At 40.4% G+C, this 18669-nt stretch overlaps 1 long non-coding RNA gene across 1 annotated transcript in view; it reads left to right on the top strand.

Annotated features, from left to right (window-relative positions):
• The window catches only part of LOC121067833, a 38366-nt gene extending 20183 nt beyond the window's left edge, over positions 1–18183 (top strand). The window contains exons 2-5 of the long non-coding RNA XR_005818475.1: positions 4244–4332; positions 7018–7092; positions 17205–17282; positions 17962–18183. This is a non-coding gene — a long non-coding RNA (uncharacterized LOC121067833). The remainder of the gene's footprint in view (positions 1–4243; positions 4333–7017; positions 7093–17204; positions 17283–17961) is intronic.
• The last annotated feature ends 486 nt before the right edge of the window (positions 18184–18669 follow it).

Below are 18669 nucleotides of genomic sequence, written 5' to 3'. Positions count from 1 at the left end.
GTATATTCCTGAGTATTAAAAAATGAAGAACAGATAACATTCCGATGACAGGTTTTTCTTAGGGAGGTGGTATTTATATCAGTATGAAGCTATTGTTGCTTGATTAACTTCGAATTATGTTGCACCTCTGCTACTCTAATGAGCAGAAGTTGGTCCCTGGTGTCTGTGTGAATTAATAAATATTTCTAGTGTAAAACACACTGAGGATGCACCAGTAGCGAACACAAAGAGAATATGGTTGCTTCTGATGCAGAAAAGGCTTTATTTTTATATACATTGTTCCATAATCCACCATTACTTTGAATGAAGTCCTGGTGACCTTTGGAGCTCACAGAAACTTAATTCCTAACAGCCTGCTGCTTTAGATGAAATCTTGGAAAATCTGCTCCAGAAGGGAAGGCACAAATCAGCCTTTCCCCATGGAATCTCCTTTTGATCCAAATACAAACAAATAAGGATCTCAACAATCTATCTGAAAGGAGAGAGCAGTTGGTACTTTAGCTAATGTCTGTTTGTTTTTTTTTCACTTACACCAGGTAAAAATATGTTGACAAGAGTAATTTGTTAGTATTCGTGCCATATGTGTTTTTCAGTCTTGAGAAATAATTCAACTGTCCAAAATTCTAATTCAATATTATTGATATCAGACTGTTTAACACTGTATTTCTTCTGATTCAAGAGTAGTGCGTTATCACTGTTTCTCTGTCCAAACTCTTCCCTTTTCCTCTGTGTTCTGCAGGATGCCACAATGCCCCCATTGCTTGTGATGAGGCTTTTCATATGTAATATATAAACATATCTATATAATATATCGATATTTATGTATATATATGACACATGTATAGGTAATATATGCTATATTATATATAACACATAATTATGTTTTTCAAGGTCAAACGTGCAATGTATGTACACAATTAACATTCAGTGTAAACTGTGGTGTGATGTGAAAAACAAAGTCCAAAGAACAGAAGAAGCACATGCCTACCCCAAAATCCTAATCTCTTCCTAGAGAACCTATTAACTGCCATATCTATTTTGGGTCTGGAGAGAGTAAAAGGAAAGAGAGAGCTTTTTGGAGGTGTGGAGTTTGAATTGCAGTTTCCACATCTTGCTATCATATATGAACAAAGGCAATTAAACCTCTAAGACTTTTCTTTCCACTGAAAATTTAGCATATAGTATATAAATAGTATAGGAAGGTTTTTTTTCTAATTGTTTCTATAATTATACTTTACTTAAATATGAAATCTGTTGCCTTCATATAGATTTTTCTTCCTTTAAATAGGCTTAACTTTTAGCCTGTTAGTGTAAAGTTGCACAAATGCTCTTTGCTGCCAGCTTTCATTAGTGGTTTAGTTTAAAGGCAGAATTGTGAGTATGTACCATTTTATGATTTTCAAAGGAAAAAGATCAGTGGAGGTCTTTTGAGAGTTTAGGTCCTTTTTGCTTTTTAATGAAAATCTGTACATTGTTTTTCCTACGTAACTGACACCTTTACACATACTTGCATCTAAACTGGTGTTCCATGTGTTGTATTTGAAGTAGATCACAGGACTTTTGGTGCCAGAGACCTTGACTTCTACTGTATTTTGTAAAGCATCATTTATGCTTACAGCATTCCCTAAATAATAAATAAAACAGAAAAAAAAAAACTTTGCAAATCCTTCAAACAAATATAAAGCATATGAGATTTCAGTCCTATCAATATGACAGCACCTCCTGCAGAGGTGTGACTGCAATAAATTATTATTGTGAATAAATAGGGATCTTAGTGTGTCAAAACAGGCCTTCAAAAAACACTTAGAGTGGTATTTTGACAAACTATGGCCTCTAAACCTTTGGTCGTCATCACTGCAGAAGATGAATGCTGTAAAACTAATGAACTTATAAAAGCCTCGTTAAGCAAGGCAGCACAACAATGTCTATCGTTTGAATGCAGTGGGCAATGAGTTGAAAGACAGATGATGGCTCCTGCTCTGTTTTTTTAAGAGTTACTAAGCGCATAAAGAGTCTGAGATGCTCCTCACTTGTTCTCTTGGGCTGGACCTGTGGTGGGCCGCCCCAGGTTGTGCGGAGATGCCGTGGCAGGGTGAGGGACTGGTTAAGTTGCCTTGAGCTCCAGCTTAGCACCATTTCTCCAAAGCAAGATTGGTATTGTAGCTTACACCAGGGCACAAGAAGCAGCTATTACTTTGTTGTGAACAGCAGCACTTTGAGGTGCTGACCAAGATCAAGGGTCTGTTGTGTTCCACATTGCACAGCAAGAGGTGGCTGCTTAGCTCACGTGAACCTGGGCAAGCAAAAAGCAGCAAGTGGGAGGAAAACCAGAGTCACGGAGAAGTGCTGTCTAAAGATCTCACAGCACGTCATTGATAGATGTAGACGCACATTTCACACCAGCAGAAGCTGTTTTCCTGCTCTACTGTACCTGTGAATAATTGACCAGCTGAGTAAGATGTCTTTAAACAATTGCCAGCTTAGTCAGATCTTCAGCACACAAGTGGTCAAATGAACTCCAGCTGTGTGAGCTGAATATTGCATCTTACGCTGTGCAGAATTTCTGTATCTGTAGTGTATAATAGGTGCTGGTTGTTTTGTAGTTTTTTTTTTTTCTTTAGACTAACAGGATGAGAGAAGATAACTGTATCAGCTGGTTATACAGAAAATCAATGCCTAAAGCTATTATAGCTTTAATTTCTACTAGGAAGCAGACCAATACTGTATTTTTTATTATTATTAAACAGTTAAAAAAAAAAAAGTGTGTTTTGAATTAGTTAGTTTTGCCAAAAAGAAATCACCGTTACTTCTGCTTGCTTTGCTGGGGGAAAAATAATTACAAGAGAGGATGGCTTTCCCCTTCAAACAGATCTTATTCCCAGCCAGCCTCTTGCCTCAAGATTTCCTGGGTGCAGGCAGGTGATCAGCACAACATGACTCACAACAGCAGAAGACTTGGAGTCAGCAGCATCCTTCAAGAAGATTGGTGGGGGAAAAAATGAAAGGTAACAGGAGTGATATGTGTGGCGAGATTTCCATGTGGTTCTTCTACTTCCTCACATCTACTGCTACTCTGCTGATGACACAACTCGCAAGTTATTAAAAATTTAATGTTATTCAGAACCATCTTTCCCTACATAATCCAAGCACTTTTCATTTCTCACACCTGTCCTCAAAAGCACTTTCATTCCTCAAGAACAGCAGGGAAATAAAATATATCTACAATGTATATTATGTTTAATATATGTCGACTGATCTTTACTATGTGTACATAAATGTCACAACAGATCAGTTGCTGAGTATTTTTTGTCTCTCTAAGGTACTTAGAGATTTTTTTCTGTTTCCGAAAAAAATTGTGTATGCTGTATGAACACAGAGGCTATGGGAATCTGCCGTTTGAAAAAGGGAATGTGCACTGAGAATGTGAAAAATGCCTGCAGTCACACACTATACTGTCAGAACTACAGCAGCAGCTTCTTTCTTCTTCTGTTTATCCTGGGGAACAGTCTGGGAGCAGAGATGTTCGTGCAAGCATTTTGCACCACAGTTTGTGACTTGGCCATGTCTTTGGGTGAAGAATATTTTGCTGTGCAGGAGCCCTGAGATCACTCACAACTCAAGCAAGGTGAAAGGAAAAATTGTGCAGATCCAATGCAAGCAACACAGTTCTAGAAGAAAGGGAAGAGGAACAATGTGTAAGTTGCCTCACCCAAGATTCAGTCAGAAGGGTCTGTCCCCACTATCCAGCCAACCCACTGTGGCTTTTCGTGGTGTACATATACCTCATTAGGGATCCTGGACTTGTTTGCATTTAACACCTTGGGTTGCATGCTGTAGAGGGAACCCCTTGGGCCATGTTAGTTTTTATAGTCCATCTTCTTTCTAAAGTCTTCCAGGAGGTACATATAGATTTAATCTTCCTCTCCACAATTTCTCCCTTGGCTGAACTAAACATCATTTCATTTCCTGAGAGGTACCAGTTCTCTCTGTTAGCATAAGTGCTAGTACTTGCCCCGTGAATTAACAACTCTCTGCTTTAAAAAGATAAAGGTCTCCATTTCACACACATGCACAACCTTGTGAGCCTGAGACCTGCTTAGTGGTCACTGAGGTTGATCTAATTGAAACTGTCATTGCTTCTTGCTCTCTCTGGCCCTGTGGTCCTTCTGACTTCATTGTGAATGGGTGGTTGCAGTTCAGGGAAAGGATCAGCTTGAAAAATCATCTTCTCTTTGTTTTGCAGGGCTGTTTTTTTTTGGCTGGCTTGGCTCACGGTGCTATTGAAGCAAGAAGATGAAGCAGCGTCCTGTGAAACAGCAGAGGTGGGAGCAGGTCTGTGATGACTTACCTTGCAGTGGAGCCTTTCGAGTTGTCATTTTTCACTAGCAAGTGTATCCTCCACTGAATCTTAGATTTTATGTCAGCGTGTACGTGAACAAATATTTTTCATCTGAGCTGCCAAATGGGATAGATGCATGTAGTGCATTATTAGCTCTTAACTTCTGCCACATACAACAGTAACCAGCCACTTTGAGTTGACAGTAGGATTGCAGTATTGACTCCCTCCTCCCAGTATTTTTCTCCATGGCACTCTGTGGGAATTACCAAATTTGGAGTTGCCCTTTTTCTAGAGCAAAGATGACCGTGAATCACAAGGCAGAGAGTGTTCAGTTACACTTTGTTAATCAAGTGCTTATGGGTAGTTTTGTATCGATATATTTTTTCCTTTAGAAAGTTCAGTTTCTGCAAGCTAAAGAGAAAGAATCAGGCCTTCCAAAAATTTGTTGGCTTTTTGTTTGTTTTGTTGGTTGGGTTTGATTATTTGTTTTCTATCAGGAAAAATGAAATAATTTAGTTTTGGTCATTTTGTATGATGAACAGCAATATTTTGGTTTCTCGAATCAAAGGAAAATGATGAATCAAACCAAAACCTTCACTTTTGAGTCACAGAAAATTTGCCAAGCTCTTGAAATTGCACTTTGGATATTTTATCACTTATGCTTTTCATCTGCAGTTCAGCTGTGCCACATGCTGGCAGGACATGTGACACCAAAGTAAACGACAGGCTGGCGAGGGAGGTAACAATGGGGAATAATTTACCCCAAGGATAATTATGGGTAAAGGAAGCACATGAAATTCAATGCTGGGTAGACCTGAAAATAAACATTTGAGTTAGATTCAACAAGCTAAAAGGCTTCTGTACAAAAACACTGGAGTGATTACTTTGTGAATCGTATAGTGCAATATTTTGTCATGTTACCTTAGAAACTTCCTGGAACTTCGAAATCATGGAATAGGTAAGCTTAAAAAGGGCCCTTGGAGGCCTCTTGTCTGAAGCAGATTTCAAGCTAGAGCTAAGCAGGTAGCTCAGGTTCATACCCGGTTAGGTTTTTAGTATATTTCTCATAAGGATGGGATTCCTCAATCTCTCTGGGTAACCTGTGCCAGTGTTTGACCACTCTCACAGTATTTTTTTCCTTATGCTTATGTTTAAGTAGTATTTCTTGTATGTAAGTTTGTGCCAGTTGTCTCTTGTTCTCTCACTGGACACCACTAAGAAGATTCTGTCTCCCTCTTCTTTACTTCCATCCTGTCCCCTCACCAGGTATTTATACACAAATATTGAGATACTGAAACATCCTATGGGAATAATAATCTAGTTTTCATTCAGATTTCTGTAAAATATAAGACTAAGGATAGGAAGGAGGATAGAGGAGGCAGAGGATGAAAGCAGAATTTTCTAGAGGTGAAGTAGTTTGCATAAAAGATCTCCTGTCCTGAACTTTTTCTTAGGTTGTGTGACACATATAGTACCACATCGCATCAAAACCCTTTATATTCAGCATCATTTCTATTTCTTCCCTACTGAGACAGACAGATCACTGCAAAAGCCATTAATGTCTTTATTAGGCCCATCTAAATAGCTTTGTAAAGGACACTTGGGGCTGCCTTTTAATTTATGACCCAGACAGAGCAGTAAGTTTATGTGGACAAAATTGTCTCTTTCCTTAACTCTAAGAATTAAATATGAGCAGCACAGACATGCAGAGATCATGCACTACTCTTTCCTTGAATTCAGATGCAAATTGTGGAGCAGTCTTTGGTTTGCTTGGCTTTGAAGTGTAGTTGCATATGGCCTAGAGGGCAAGATTATTTAAATGTTAATAATTTGTCCCAAATGATTAAAGCAGTTAATATCCAGAGTGCAATTTTCTCCCTTTTGCTCTAGTGAATTACATTTGAGTCCTTGTTGGAGAGGAACTGCCTCTTACAATGTATGAGATATGCCTGTACCTAGAACGTGTATGGATGTAATTGAGGAAGAGTTTAAGTACGGATCGTGTACAGAAGGCACAGAGGGAGAGAAAACTCGTGACCGATGCTCTGATTTTCCCTCAGTGATGTCTACTGGCTGCTCTTTAACATGTGGTCGGTGTGAGACCCTCCTAACTGTTTGCTGGGAGCAATGGAAAAATACTGAGGCACTTTGATACTGTATTCTCAAATGTTTTCCCCCAAATTAAGGCCTTGTCTTTTGCGCTCTTCTCTTGAGAAATGTCAAAATGCAAGTGTATCTCTAAGGCTGGCTAGCTATGGGAGAAATGAAATATGCCCATGGATCAGTAACAGATACAAGTTTGTCCTGCAGCACCCCTGAGTGCAGTGGCACTGAGGGCTGTGAGGCCCCTTTTTTGGACAGAGAAGTAAGAGTAGCACAGCTCTGCTGCTTCTGGCCCCGTGCTCCCTGCAGCTACCCGTGCTGTGTCAGGGAAATGGCAGGGCAAATGGGCAGGCAGTGTGTGGATCTGTGCATATTGTACATGTACCTTCCTCATTTGACATCCTCCTCTCCTTGCGCAGCAGAACTGTAGTCATTAACATGCTAATGGGTTTTATTTTAACCACGTGAAGCATGCTGAATTTGCTCCTTTTATATATTGTATTTGCTGTTATGTGCCTTTTGTATGAACACTACTCGCCTTGCTGTATTTAATTGTATTTAATTCTGCCCTTCAGTGTCCTGAGGAAGGAAGCTGAAATGTGAATAGGCCTCTCATCCCATATAAATTGTCTCTTGGCAGGGCTGTGAAGGTAAGTTTGCATTTATATTAACCCTGTTTTTCTTAGGTGGATTTATATGAGACTACAGTCATTAGGGATGTCACTTCAGCCTTTAAATGGCAAGACTGTGGTTGTCTTTCACTTCTCAAGAGCAAGGGGAAATGGAGGAAAGGGTGCGGAAGAGGTTCCCACACAGAGGTGACTTGGGGATACCTGAGATTAATAAATGTCTTCCAAAAAGTGCTATGCAAGTTACTATAATTTGTTCCATTGAAATTCCTCTATTTTATGAATGCATGCTAAGAAACTTGAATGACAGGCAGAACAATTCAGTGGCTCAAGTGAAATTGGCAGCTTTCCATATGCTGTGGTATTTCTAAGTATCTATATTGGTGAAAGAAATGTGAATAATATTACCGGATATTATGCTAACGTTACAAAGTGCACTCAATGGTAATTAAGGAATTACGTACATGTAAATGATCTTAAAGCTGGCTTAAAAGTAAGCTAAGAAGTCTACAGCAGAATGATGTCATGTTGGATTGGTGCCACTCCTAGGAGATGTTTCCCCGCTAACTTCCAGTCTGAAGAATTTCTCCAGCACAGTAAAAGGGTTCTTTGTGCTTAAGAAATTACCACATACAAAAATGATCACAAAAAAGTGATTTTCTTTTCATATGTGATGTATTCTGCCACAGAAAAACAATTGCAGCTGTATTTCTAATAAAAAGCAGGAGTTGACCAGAGTAGAATGTTTGCTATTACCTTTTTAAATCATCACTTAAATCAGCAAAGAGGAAACAGTTTTAAAATATCAGTTTTAAACTTGTTTTGAAATTTTACTTTTTAGTTACTTTCCTAAAGGAATGCTGGACCTCCCTGCTTGGTAACCACAGGAGCATGTTGATTTTCTACATTCAACCTTTATGCTAAATTTGGTACTTCTTTTTGTTCATCAGGTGAACATGTTCCATCTGTATATGCATCCATTTAGTCATTATGTAGTCTGATATAACTTTAGTCAGCTTATGACTAGAAAGTAATTTAGAAATTTGATGAACGATACATTCACTGTTTACCCTATTATGATTATCCTCTTGTTTGTGTCTCTTGTCAAGATGCAGTTGAGTGGAATTTGCAACTCAATTAAAAGCACAAACCCAACATTATAAAATTGTTTGTTTTAGTTAAATTAAACCACATTAAGTAGCTGGTTACTTAGGGAAAGCATCCTTTTATTCAGTTGGGTTTTACAAATAATTGTTCATTAAATAAAAGAAGTATTGTCCATCACTAACAAATTGTATTAATAGTTTCTGATCATCATGTTTTTCATGATTTTAGAACTAGCAGATCTCATCCTGTTACACCTCATTTATATTTATGGATTGTAAGGGGATAATAAGCTATCCAGTTTTTCAGCAGCCAAAAATTTCTCCATTATGAATAAATTAGTCACTGAATTTAAGTAACTAAACAAACAAATGCAGAAAATATCATTCCTGAAGTTGCAGAAGAGGCTCTAGCTTTTTAACTATTTCAGTACATTCACAGGTTTAGATTTAGGACTCGTCATTTCTGAATTACCTGGCTCAGTGATCTGCCTTCAGCAGTTCACACATATTATGGGGTTATTAATTTTATGTAATGCAAAAAATTTACTGAATTACAGTGAGGGCATGGATATGAGTTGTCGGTATTTAAGTTTTAATTTTATGTAGGTTTACTAGAAAAAGTACATGAAATTTAAATTAGGAATCTTGTTTGAACATAGGCTTCCACTCCAGGATCTATTTTACAGAGGTATGCAAAAGGTCAGAAACAGTTACCCACCAGACACTAGCTGTTGATCCAGATGTTAATCATCCGGTTGTTGATCCAGATGATTACAAACACCTAGGATGGAGGTAGACTATGAGACCTACCTTAAGAAAATAATGATTGCATCGTGCTTCTAAGGTATGTTAGAGTTGCCACTGGATTAATACAGAAAAAAAATGCTATTAAACGACGCTACATCCATGAGAGAGTGTCGGTTAGGCATGGAGGTGCAGAACTAGCCTGCTGATTCATCCTGACAGTCAGGTCAGGCAGGCTGGGTCATTAACTCAGAAGTATGAAATACTGAGCTTTTCTTTGAGGCAAGAGAGAGAAAAGAAGGGACAGGAGAGATCCTGCAGGCAGAAGCCATAAGAGCAGTCAGTTCAGGAGGGAGCTTAGAGACTAAAGCTTATGTTTATGAATGTATTTCTGCCTGCAGCCTTTTCCTTTACTGGAAATAGGAAGAAAGTTTATAGACAAACTCTGTGGGAGGGACAGATATGTAGATGGGACTAAGCAGTCATCACAGCTGGAGAGCTCAGCTGCCCCTGGGCCAAAGTGCATTTTGGTCAGTGTCAGCTTGGCATTCCTGCTGTCCTCTGCCATTCCTGCTGTCCTCTGCTGCTCTGGGCTGGGACTGGCAACCTCCTGGGGCTCAGACATGCTTGCAAGTCTTCCAAAAGTACAGGGGAGCTGAGGGCTGCAGACCCACACCCCTTTAGCAATATAACTAGTGGTGATGCTGTCTTCCTGCAGTTGCGTCTTCAGTTGCCTGTGGCAAAGCATCGCTTTATGGGTTATAGTTGCTGATGCTGATAACTAGCCACACAGCATTTACAGGCTGCATTCTGGCTCTTCCAGAAAAGGTATTTTTAAAGCATGTCAGATATAGTTGTGGAATGGCAACACAGTCGAGGTGTTCCTCCTCTCTCCCTCCAAAAAAGCAGTCTGGTTTCCTGTATGAAATAAGGAGTCATTTTTGAGAAAAGGCCATGAAAAACAGTGTACAGGATTTCCATTTTGAGCCAGACACATTGGTTTCTGAAAGCAACATGGTGTCTTTCAGCAACATGATCCATAGATAAGGGGCCACTATAGATGGGGCTCTCTCCTCCAGGCTGGCAAAGGATAAATCCATTTTGATGAAATGCAGCTTTCTGAAAAACAGAGGCATCTAATGCAGTCTGTGGTGCTTTTATTCAAAAGTACTTTTACAACTCTTTGAAGGAGTTTTTAAGGCCCTAAACTAAACTGCCCCTTAGTTAGGAAATGTTAAGCCACTTTTAACTGAATGCTATGTGTCTGAGACAATAACAGAGAGAGACAGTGAATGCAGCTTGAGAGGATGCCACTCTTTCCTGATTTTAAGCCCTGGACAGTCATTGCTGTGGTATTAAGGAGAACTGGACTTCAAAAATTGCAGCTCTGGGTGCCACTTCATTAGGCAACTCCATGTACCTAGGGGGTGAAAGGAAGAATGTTCTATCACAGACAAGAAGCTGCACCCCAGAGGTATAGCACAGCAAAGAAGCCGGGGCCACAGTCCTTGTGCTCCTTTGGTTTTTGCAGTCAGGTTTCAATATCGACTGGGGACAGAACAAATGGATGGAAAGAATAAAGCTGCGTATGTCTGACTCATAGATCACACACGTCTCACAGAAATGTACCTTGTTGCTCTAACTCATTTAGGAGGGTATCAACTCCAGAATTGTTTTTAGGATCTTTTTTGTTGCTTCCTGGAAACAAAAATAGGATAAGAGAGATTTTGAAGTGTGTGCTGAGAGTTAAGAGCATTTCAGACCACAGAAGGCTGTTCCCCACTGTAGACTTACATTGATATCCATAGAGGCAGTACAAAAAAGGGATGATACTATTGACTGTTTTGTTTCTGGACTTCAGCTCTCAGCTCAGTCCTACAGCTTTGGAGCTGTCTGGCAGGATTAACAAGGCCCAAGGTATTGATGGATTGCATCTGACACACTGCAAAAGAGATTACTTGTAGTCCTTTCTCACAGTAGTGATCCTACAAGATACTGCCTGGTCCATGGAAGTAACAGGACACCTGATTTCCAAGAAAGATAAATCTTCTTTTAATTCACTGGATCACAAAAAACTCAGAACCAATCAGTGTACCAATGTGGTGGTAATCAGTGTTACAATGTTGGTGAGCTTGGGTGCAGGAGCTAGAATTGAGTTGTAAAACCATTCTGGTACTTTATTCAGTACGTGATCCGGGGGGGGAAAAAAAATCAAGCCTAACAGGAAAATAACAGAGGTAAGAGAGACCTGAAGAAAAACCAATAATAATAATAAAACAATCGAACAAACAAACAAACAAAAAAACCCACAACTTTAAGGAACTGGGTTAGAACTCCAGGATATTGGCTTTTCAGGTAAGTCTTGGTCAACAGAACTTAACCGTGTCCTTTTATCTGATGATTCAATGAGACTAGCTGAATTCATCCAGGTGATTTACAAGCTGGTACATTTTGTTGGACAAGCCCTGTATTCTTATGTGATTTAAAAAACAACATGATTTTCATTCAAATTGACGCACAGCCACATATTGCATACTATATTATTCATTCTATTTTGCATGGAAAATGATTGTTTCAAAATTCTGAAGTAACCGTTAAATCATCCAGATATTTTTGTTAAATTTACTGGACCTTTTTCATTATTTTGTCTGAGCCAGAGAAATTATTTTTAAATGTTGTTCTTCTTTTACATCTCTTGTTTTGATTTTAATGTGCTGTAAAATGTCAAATTTAGTATAACCCAGAGATTATTCATTACACATTTATGAGATAAAATAAATGCACAATAGCAAATGATGATTTATGAAAAACTATTAAAATAAATTAATTTTGGCATAGGTCAAATGAATACTAGTATCACAAACTATTCTCAATCCCGGTCATGCAAATTCAGCTTTTTATTTAATAAATGCATCTCAGAAGCCTCACAGGGACTCTGGAGATCTTTCCAATAGGGCATTGAATAGACTAAGCATGTGTTAGATCAAATATACATACCAAACTGAAGAAGAATAAATGATGCTGGATATACTGCTGCCCATGCGGATAGAAAAGCAAATGAAAGGCTTTACAGGGGAAGAGCCTACTCAGGAGGAGCTTTTCTGACCTTGCTTGACTGAAGGGAGTATTTTGGGTGTAGGTACTGCAAAAACTATAAGCAGAATGAACAAAATGCCGGGTAAAGTAGTTAAATAAATAATGAGAGACATAAAAATGCTTGAAAAAATTGGATGAATTTGAAAAAAAAGCACATATTTCAGTGTAACAACTGGTCTCCAGAGCAGTTCTCATAGCCATATTGGCAAAGTTACTCCTTTTTCCCCATAGAGACACTGCAAGTAGAAGTGAAGGAAAAGGAGGTCTTGTTTTCTCCTGGCATCACTTCCCTGAATGACATCTTTTGTCTAGCGGGAGTTTTGCCAACATAGCAGAACTTCTAGCGGGAGTTTTGCCAACATAGCAGAACTTCTGGGGAACATAACTGGTTTCATATTCATCCCTGGAAGCAAACTTTTGTTGTGTGGATTTGGCCTGGGACATTGTTTTTTTGTCATCTTGACAAGCTGGGCAAAAATAAGGCACTCATCCCAAATGCCTTACTCAGGCTTGAAGGCAGCTGGTGTCTTAAAATCTAAGCCTTTGTTATTCCCATCAACTTTCTTCCAAGAAAATTGACTGTAATTTTTGAACTAGAACCAGCATCAGAAACTATAGTGATTTACATTTCTGTCAGGCCTCCCATCCAGAAGGACTGTTTATTATAGACTGTTGTATCAGCTGATTTACCACTTACAGGTCAAACACTGAGGTTTTAGAACAAGGCTTCCATTGGTTAACAGGTAGATTTTGGCTGATATCAACACTGTGAGCTGAGCCCTTCAGTGCTCATTCTGAACCCTACAGAAGAATACAGCCATGTGACTCAACATGTAGGTTATTTGTCCACCACTTACAACTCTTGCATATCATCTATTTAAGAACAACATTGTCCACAGTATCTGCCGAGGGGAAAACAGTACAGGATATATGTGAAACTGCAAAATGAGTATTAGTACAGATTATGTAGTTGCCTGCACTAAACTGAATTAGAACACCAGACCTGCCCATCTCTTCTTGTGGACAGTGCCACCTTCTCTGCTTTAGGAATAGCACACTGAAGTCCAGGGCCCCCATAAACTATAAAATCAGTGCAAAATGGACCAAGTGAAATGACTATATAATCCATACAGAGAGCTCTAGATGTTTTTTGAAGTATCTTATTGCTGACCTTAAAAAAACATGCAGTGGATGAAACAGATCAGTTGGGTTGGAGTGAATCTGGGCTTGGAAGCTGGGAACAGCTGCAGCTTCCAGGAGAGCAGTGCTGTGCCCCTGGTGGTCACCGATGCTGGCTCTCCAGCGTTCATTAAAGGAAAGGAAAATGTCACCATTAGTATGCATTCAAGTCTTCAAATGCATAAGGTCGCACCATTGACAAAGAAGTAGACATCTTTCTGCTAGAGAAAGTAAAAATTAAAGGGGATGTTTATTTTGTCTGACTATATTCCCCAAAGGGACTGTTGTAAAAAATGGTAGAAAAAGTTCAAATCTGTGTACTTACTGAATACTTTCTTGCATTCATATTTTTCCTCCTCAGGTCTATGGTAGGTGGAAAGGTTACAATGAGCTCTATACAGTGCTCAGGTGTAAATATCGATCATGTTGCCCACTGTAATGGTCAGAGCAAACAGGTAAGTTAGATCAACATTTACTTGGTGTGCAGTGTGGGACACAGTTAAACAGGGCGTAATTTAGGCATAGGCTTAAAACAGTGAAAAAATCTTCTGTTACTCTTCTCCCTATTAAGATGTGATGCTTTTGGTGATTTATAATGTCTCCGTGATCCCCAGTTCCACATCTGTCACAAAGGGGAGTCCTCTGCAGAGAACAGTGGCTGTCTACTGCTGCTTTGGAAGGAATGACTAACAGAAAAGTAGAGGTTCATTACTCTGCAAAGGAGATAAACACTATCTAAGAAACTAGCTTAGGTAAAGGGCGTTTCTTACAGGTGTCTTTGCTGTCATCATTAATATCATTGGACTGAGGGATGGTGACTTGACTGTTTCCCTGGGCAACCCATTCCGATGCCTGCCTTCTTTCTGAGAAGAAATGTCTCCTAATTGTTTTAATTGTTGAAGAGTAGTGCTCTTTGTTCAATTCTTTGTTTTAATTGTTGAAGAGTTCGAGCATGACATTTCCCTTTTTCCACTCACCAGGGATATCACCCGACTGTCAGGACTTTTCAACTATGATGGAGAGAAGCTTGGCAACTACATCAGCCAGTTCCCTCAGGACCCTGGGATCCGTGTCATCAGGTCCCATAGACTTGTACCTGTTTAGATTCATCAGGTGGTCTCAAACCTGCTGCTCTTCACTTATAGTGGGTGGGACTTTGATCCCCCATCCTCCATGTATGGGTTCAGGGAAATGAAAGACTTGGGAAGCCTGTCTACCAGTGCAGACAGAGGCAAAGAAGTTGTTGAGTACCTCAGCCTTCTCTATGTCTGTCGTTACCAATTACTTAGATATAGAAACTCACTCCTAATATAAGAAATTAGCCACCTATAATCGCTTACGCACTACTATTTTCACCCCTCAGTCTATTTTCACAAATGTTAAATGCACATGGTGGCCCTTCGGGACCCCTCCTGTCACCCCAGCACAGCAGCCCGAAGGAAGCTGGGTCCTCTCTTGTGCTCTTCCTCAAGGCTCTGTGCAGAAGGGATGCCACCACTCGCACAAGGGCTGGGGGATGGGAAAGAAGCACTCACACAACCCCTGAGAATTGGCAACAGAGTTCTTTATTGCTGGGACATCTTGCAGGTAAGCCTGCAGGATGTCCATGGTGTTTGTCGGCTCCAGGCTAATGCTTGGGATGGAGCCTGTGCGACGAGTAGGGAGCTCGCCGGGCACTCCCGCGATGCTGTTGGTGCACTCAGATGGCAGAGAGTGAAGACATGCCGGGGTAGATGCAGGTCTGATCTGGCTGAGGTGGATCCATTTCCATCCATTCCTCCACATCTGCTGGTGGATCCACCTGCATGGGCTCCACGGTGTTTAGCAGAAGGACAAGCCAGTCTTTGCCCTGGACTGCCCAAACAGGATGCCTTCCATCAGGAATGTTTTCAGGCCAGGGTGCCGAACCAGGGGGCCGTCCAGTTCTACCCCTAGGCCCCATGCCACTGTCTGGTTGATTTCCATCTGTGGGTTTGATGCTGCTGTCTGCTTTACGGCCATGGTTGGGTCCCATGCTGTGTTCTGGACTATGGGCATGCCTCTGCTCCACCCGGCTGTCTGCCTGACGCTCCTGCCTTTGCCCCACGTCACCGTTGCGCCACTGGGAAGGCCCAGGTCCCCTGTCGCTGTATGGCTGAGGGGGCGGCCTGTTCCCCGCGTCGTTGTGGTGCCAATGGTACCGCCTCTAAGTGTCTGTGGGCTGCGCACCAGAGGTTCCCTGAGCACTGGTGTCTGTTGTGCCGCAGGTGCAATCCGTCTGCCCATGACACGTCTCCTTCTTGTTAGGTGCCTTCCTTCTTGGTGCTTTCTTGGGCTGCATCTCTGTCCTCTCACACTGAGGAGGCCTGCCGTTCATCTTACTGCTTCTGGACTTATTCCTGTCACGCAAACTGGCTGTCAGAGGGCCTAGAAGCTCAGCGAGTGGTGGGCCAGCTGCAGGGGTCCTGTTTTATGGGGCCCGGAGCAAAGGCGGGGCAGTGGTGGACACTGTGACCTCAGTGAGTCTCTGTGATGGAGTGGCCCACATGTGGCCAAAGGCAGCTGTGGCTCAACACAGGTCTACCCCAAAATTGAGACCATATGACTAAGTGCACAGTCCAAATGCTTCTTGAATTCTGACAGGCTTCGTTTCATGACTACGTCCCTGGGGAGCCTGTTACGGTGTGCGACAACCCTCTCAGTGAAGAACCTCTTCCTGATATCCAGCCTGAACCTCCTCTGTCGCAGCTTGACACCATTCCTACTGGTCTATCGCTGGTCACTAAAGAGAGTAGATCGGCCCCCTGCCCCTCCACTCCCCCTCGCGAGGAAGCTGTAGACCACGATGAGGTCTCCCCTCAGCCTCCTCTTTTCCAGGCTGAACAGGCCAAGTGACCTCAGCCGCTCCTCATACGTCTTCCCCTCTAGGCCCTCCGCCATCTTTGTAGCCAAGGAAAGGTTGAACCTGGTGCGTATGGACATGGTTTAGTGGGTGACATTGGTAGTAGGGTGATGGTTGGACCAGATCATCTCAAAGGTCTTTTTCAAATTTAATGTTTCTATGATTCTATGACTGGACTGACAGCTGCTTAAGGCAAGTGTAGGTGGGAGACAAACAATGTATGTGCCTCAAAGCACATTAGTTAATAAAGCTTTTGTTACACCTTGATTCATTGTCTAGTTTGGAGTCAAGACTAGTTATTAAACATTTCAGAGAGAGAAAGGATTGCTATGACAACAAAGTATGAATAATTCATCTGGAGGGGAAAGGGGACATGTAATAACAGAACAATTGTTAAAATTTGTCTTAAAGGATTTGTGTGCATCAAAAAAGCTAATAAAAAGGAAGAGTTTCAATCTATGCTATCTTGCTAACTGCAGCTTAAAAAACATTTGTCATTATTAGTGGCTTGCAGAATACAAGTTAGAGTACAAAATCTGAAGTGTCTTAAGTCTTATAAATAGAGAGCAGGGGCACATAAGGACAGTCAGGAAGCATCTCTGGACATGGAAGTTTTGGGTGTCTAAACCTGGTTAAAATTTTGGATTTTTTTTCATCAGAAATGTTGAGGCACAGAAGTCACTAACATGACCCAGGATGATGTAAGATACTGTGAAACAATGTTCTTTTGATTATAAGATCTGTTTCTCTGAGCAGTTTCTAGCCTGTCACAGAAGAATTTAAAGAAAGTGGGAAAAAAGTAGTTTTAATGCAAGAATGAAAGTGGGTTCCCCATCTTCATTACTTTATTGTTTGTGTCCTTGAAATCCATTACCAAAAAGGCTTTTGCCTTGCATTTATTTGGATTTTCTTTAACATTCGGTGTGTGCATTTTTTAACAAAGAATGACAAATCTTACTAATTAACTTTTTTAAAAAGCTGTTTTACTTTTTCTTTAAAGTAAATATAGCAATCCAAAAAGGAATTAAATACTAACCCTCCAAAATGTTACCCTAGGCTAATATGCAAAAGCAATCCGTGTAGACAGCAGCAACAGGAGCTTTTATGGCCTGCTTCTCTTCCTCCAGATCTGAACATGCAGCTATTTTAGAGACTGATCGCAATGTCACTTCAAGCCTTTGCAACTCTTCTGGCACCAGAGAAAGGTGTGTACCAGTTGTTACCATGTTTTCACACACAGGGCAACATGAATGAGATCAGGATGATGTAAGAAACACTCCATAAGCTTGTAAAAGGACTGTAGAAGGAATGGAAATTCATCTGCTGTTTTGAAGACAGCAGTATATGAAGGGGGTGGGATAGGATGGGTTTTTTTCAGTAGAAACTAGCTCTAAAATATTAAACTATAAGCCTCCTTTATGTCTCTGATTCAGTAAATAATTAAAATAGAATATTATAGATTAGAGACTTTAAAATTGCATTTGTATAGCTTGAAGTGGATTTGAGTGATAACACAAATGGGTGATTAGTTTAATAAATTTTGATATCTGGTAATGTTTTGAGAAAATTAATTAAGGTAGCCATTCTCCTACAGTATAAAATCTGGTTACTGTGGCTGCATTGATGTGTTATTATACTCATAAAAATGTCCTTAGGATTTTTAGCATGTGAATTAACTACACACTTCTAGCAGCAAAACTGATGAGAAAGAAGGTCAGAACTCCTTTATCTGCTAAATGATCCAGGCACTGAAATAGATCTACACAATGGGCCTGAAAAATCAACTTTGTAGAAAGCCTTTAAGCTTATATTCATGACTTCTAATAGATCAATGTTTCTCCCTCTCTCTCTTTTTTTTTTTTTTTTTCCAATGTGAACTCATAGAATCTAATGTGAGTCATTCCGGAGAAGCTCAAAATACTCATATTTAAAAGTCAGATACAGACTTACTACAGTGGTGCATTCCAGAAGTAAGTTAAGCTTTACCTGCCTCAGTGTGGCATTTTATGTACATTGTGTTTACCACATTTTTCCTTCACTTTTTTCCCCTCATATTTTGAAATAAGTTCAAAAAGAAAAAAAAAAAAAAAGCATAGTCTTTTCCCCTTCTCCTTTAACATTTCGACACATTACCTTTCCTTTCTCCCTTGTACACTAGCTTTTATATGCTCTTGAATTCTCTAATGATGAATTCATCAGACAAAGTTAGGTTTCATTAAAGAATAAGAGAAAAAAAAAATCTGAGAGGTCTTTTCCACTTGCAAGGCAAGCCTGCCTGAGATCAGGAGTAAGCTGATGCCAGAATGTCTGCCTGAGCCTGCAGTCACGGCAGGGGTGTGAAGCAAAGTATTTCGGATTGTGATGAGGCAGTCTAACAGGGTTATCTGGCCAGAGAATTGAGCTCCAGTTGGCTATGGAGTTCACAAAACTTCATTTATGATATGGGAGCCTCAAGAATTGTTCACATAACAAGATCAGTGTTTGAGCTGCAATTTCTTCGCTCTTTTGTGGAGGCTCAGAGAAAGGTAAAATGTTATTACAGAAAGTAAGTGCATTTTTGCAGCAGCTGATGTAAGACAGAAGTCCCATCAG

This window comes from Cygnus olor, chromosome 3 (assembly GCF_009769625.2).
Source record: "Cygnus olor isolate bCygOlo1 chromosome 3, bCygOlo1.pri.v2, whole genome shotgun sequence".
Taxonomy (NCBI): domain Eukaryota; kingdom Metazoa; phylum Chordata; class Aves; order Anseriformes; family Anatidae; genus Cygnus; species Cygnus olor.
This window is presented reverse-complemented; position numbering and strand designations above follow the sequence as displayed.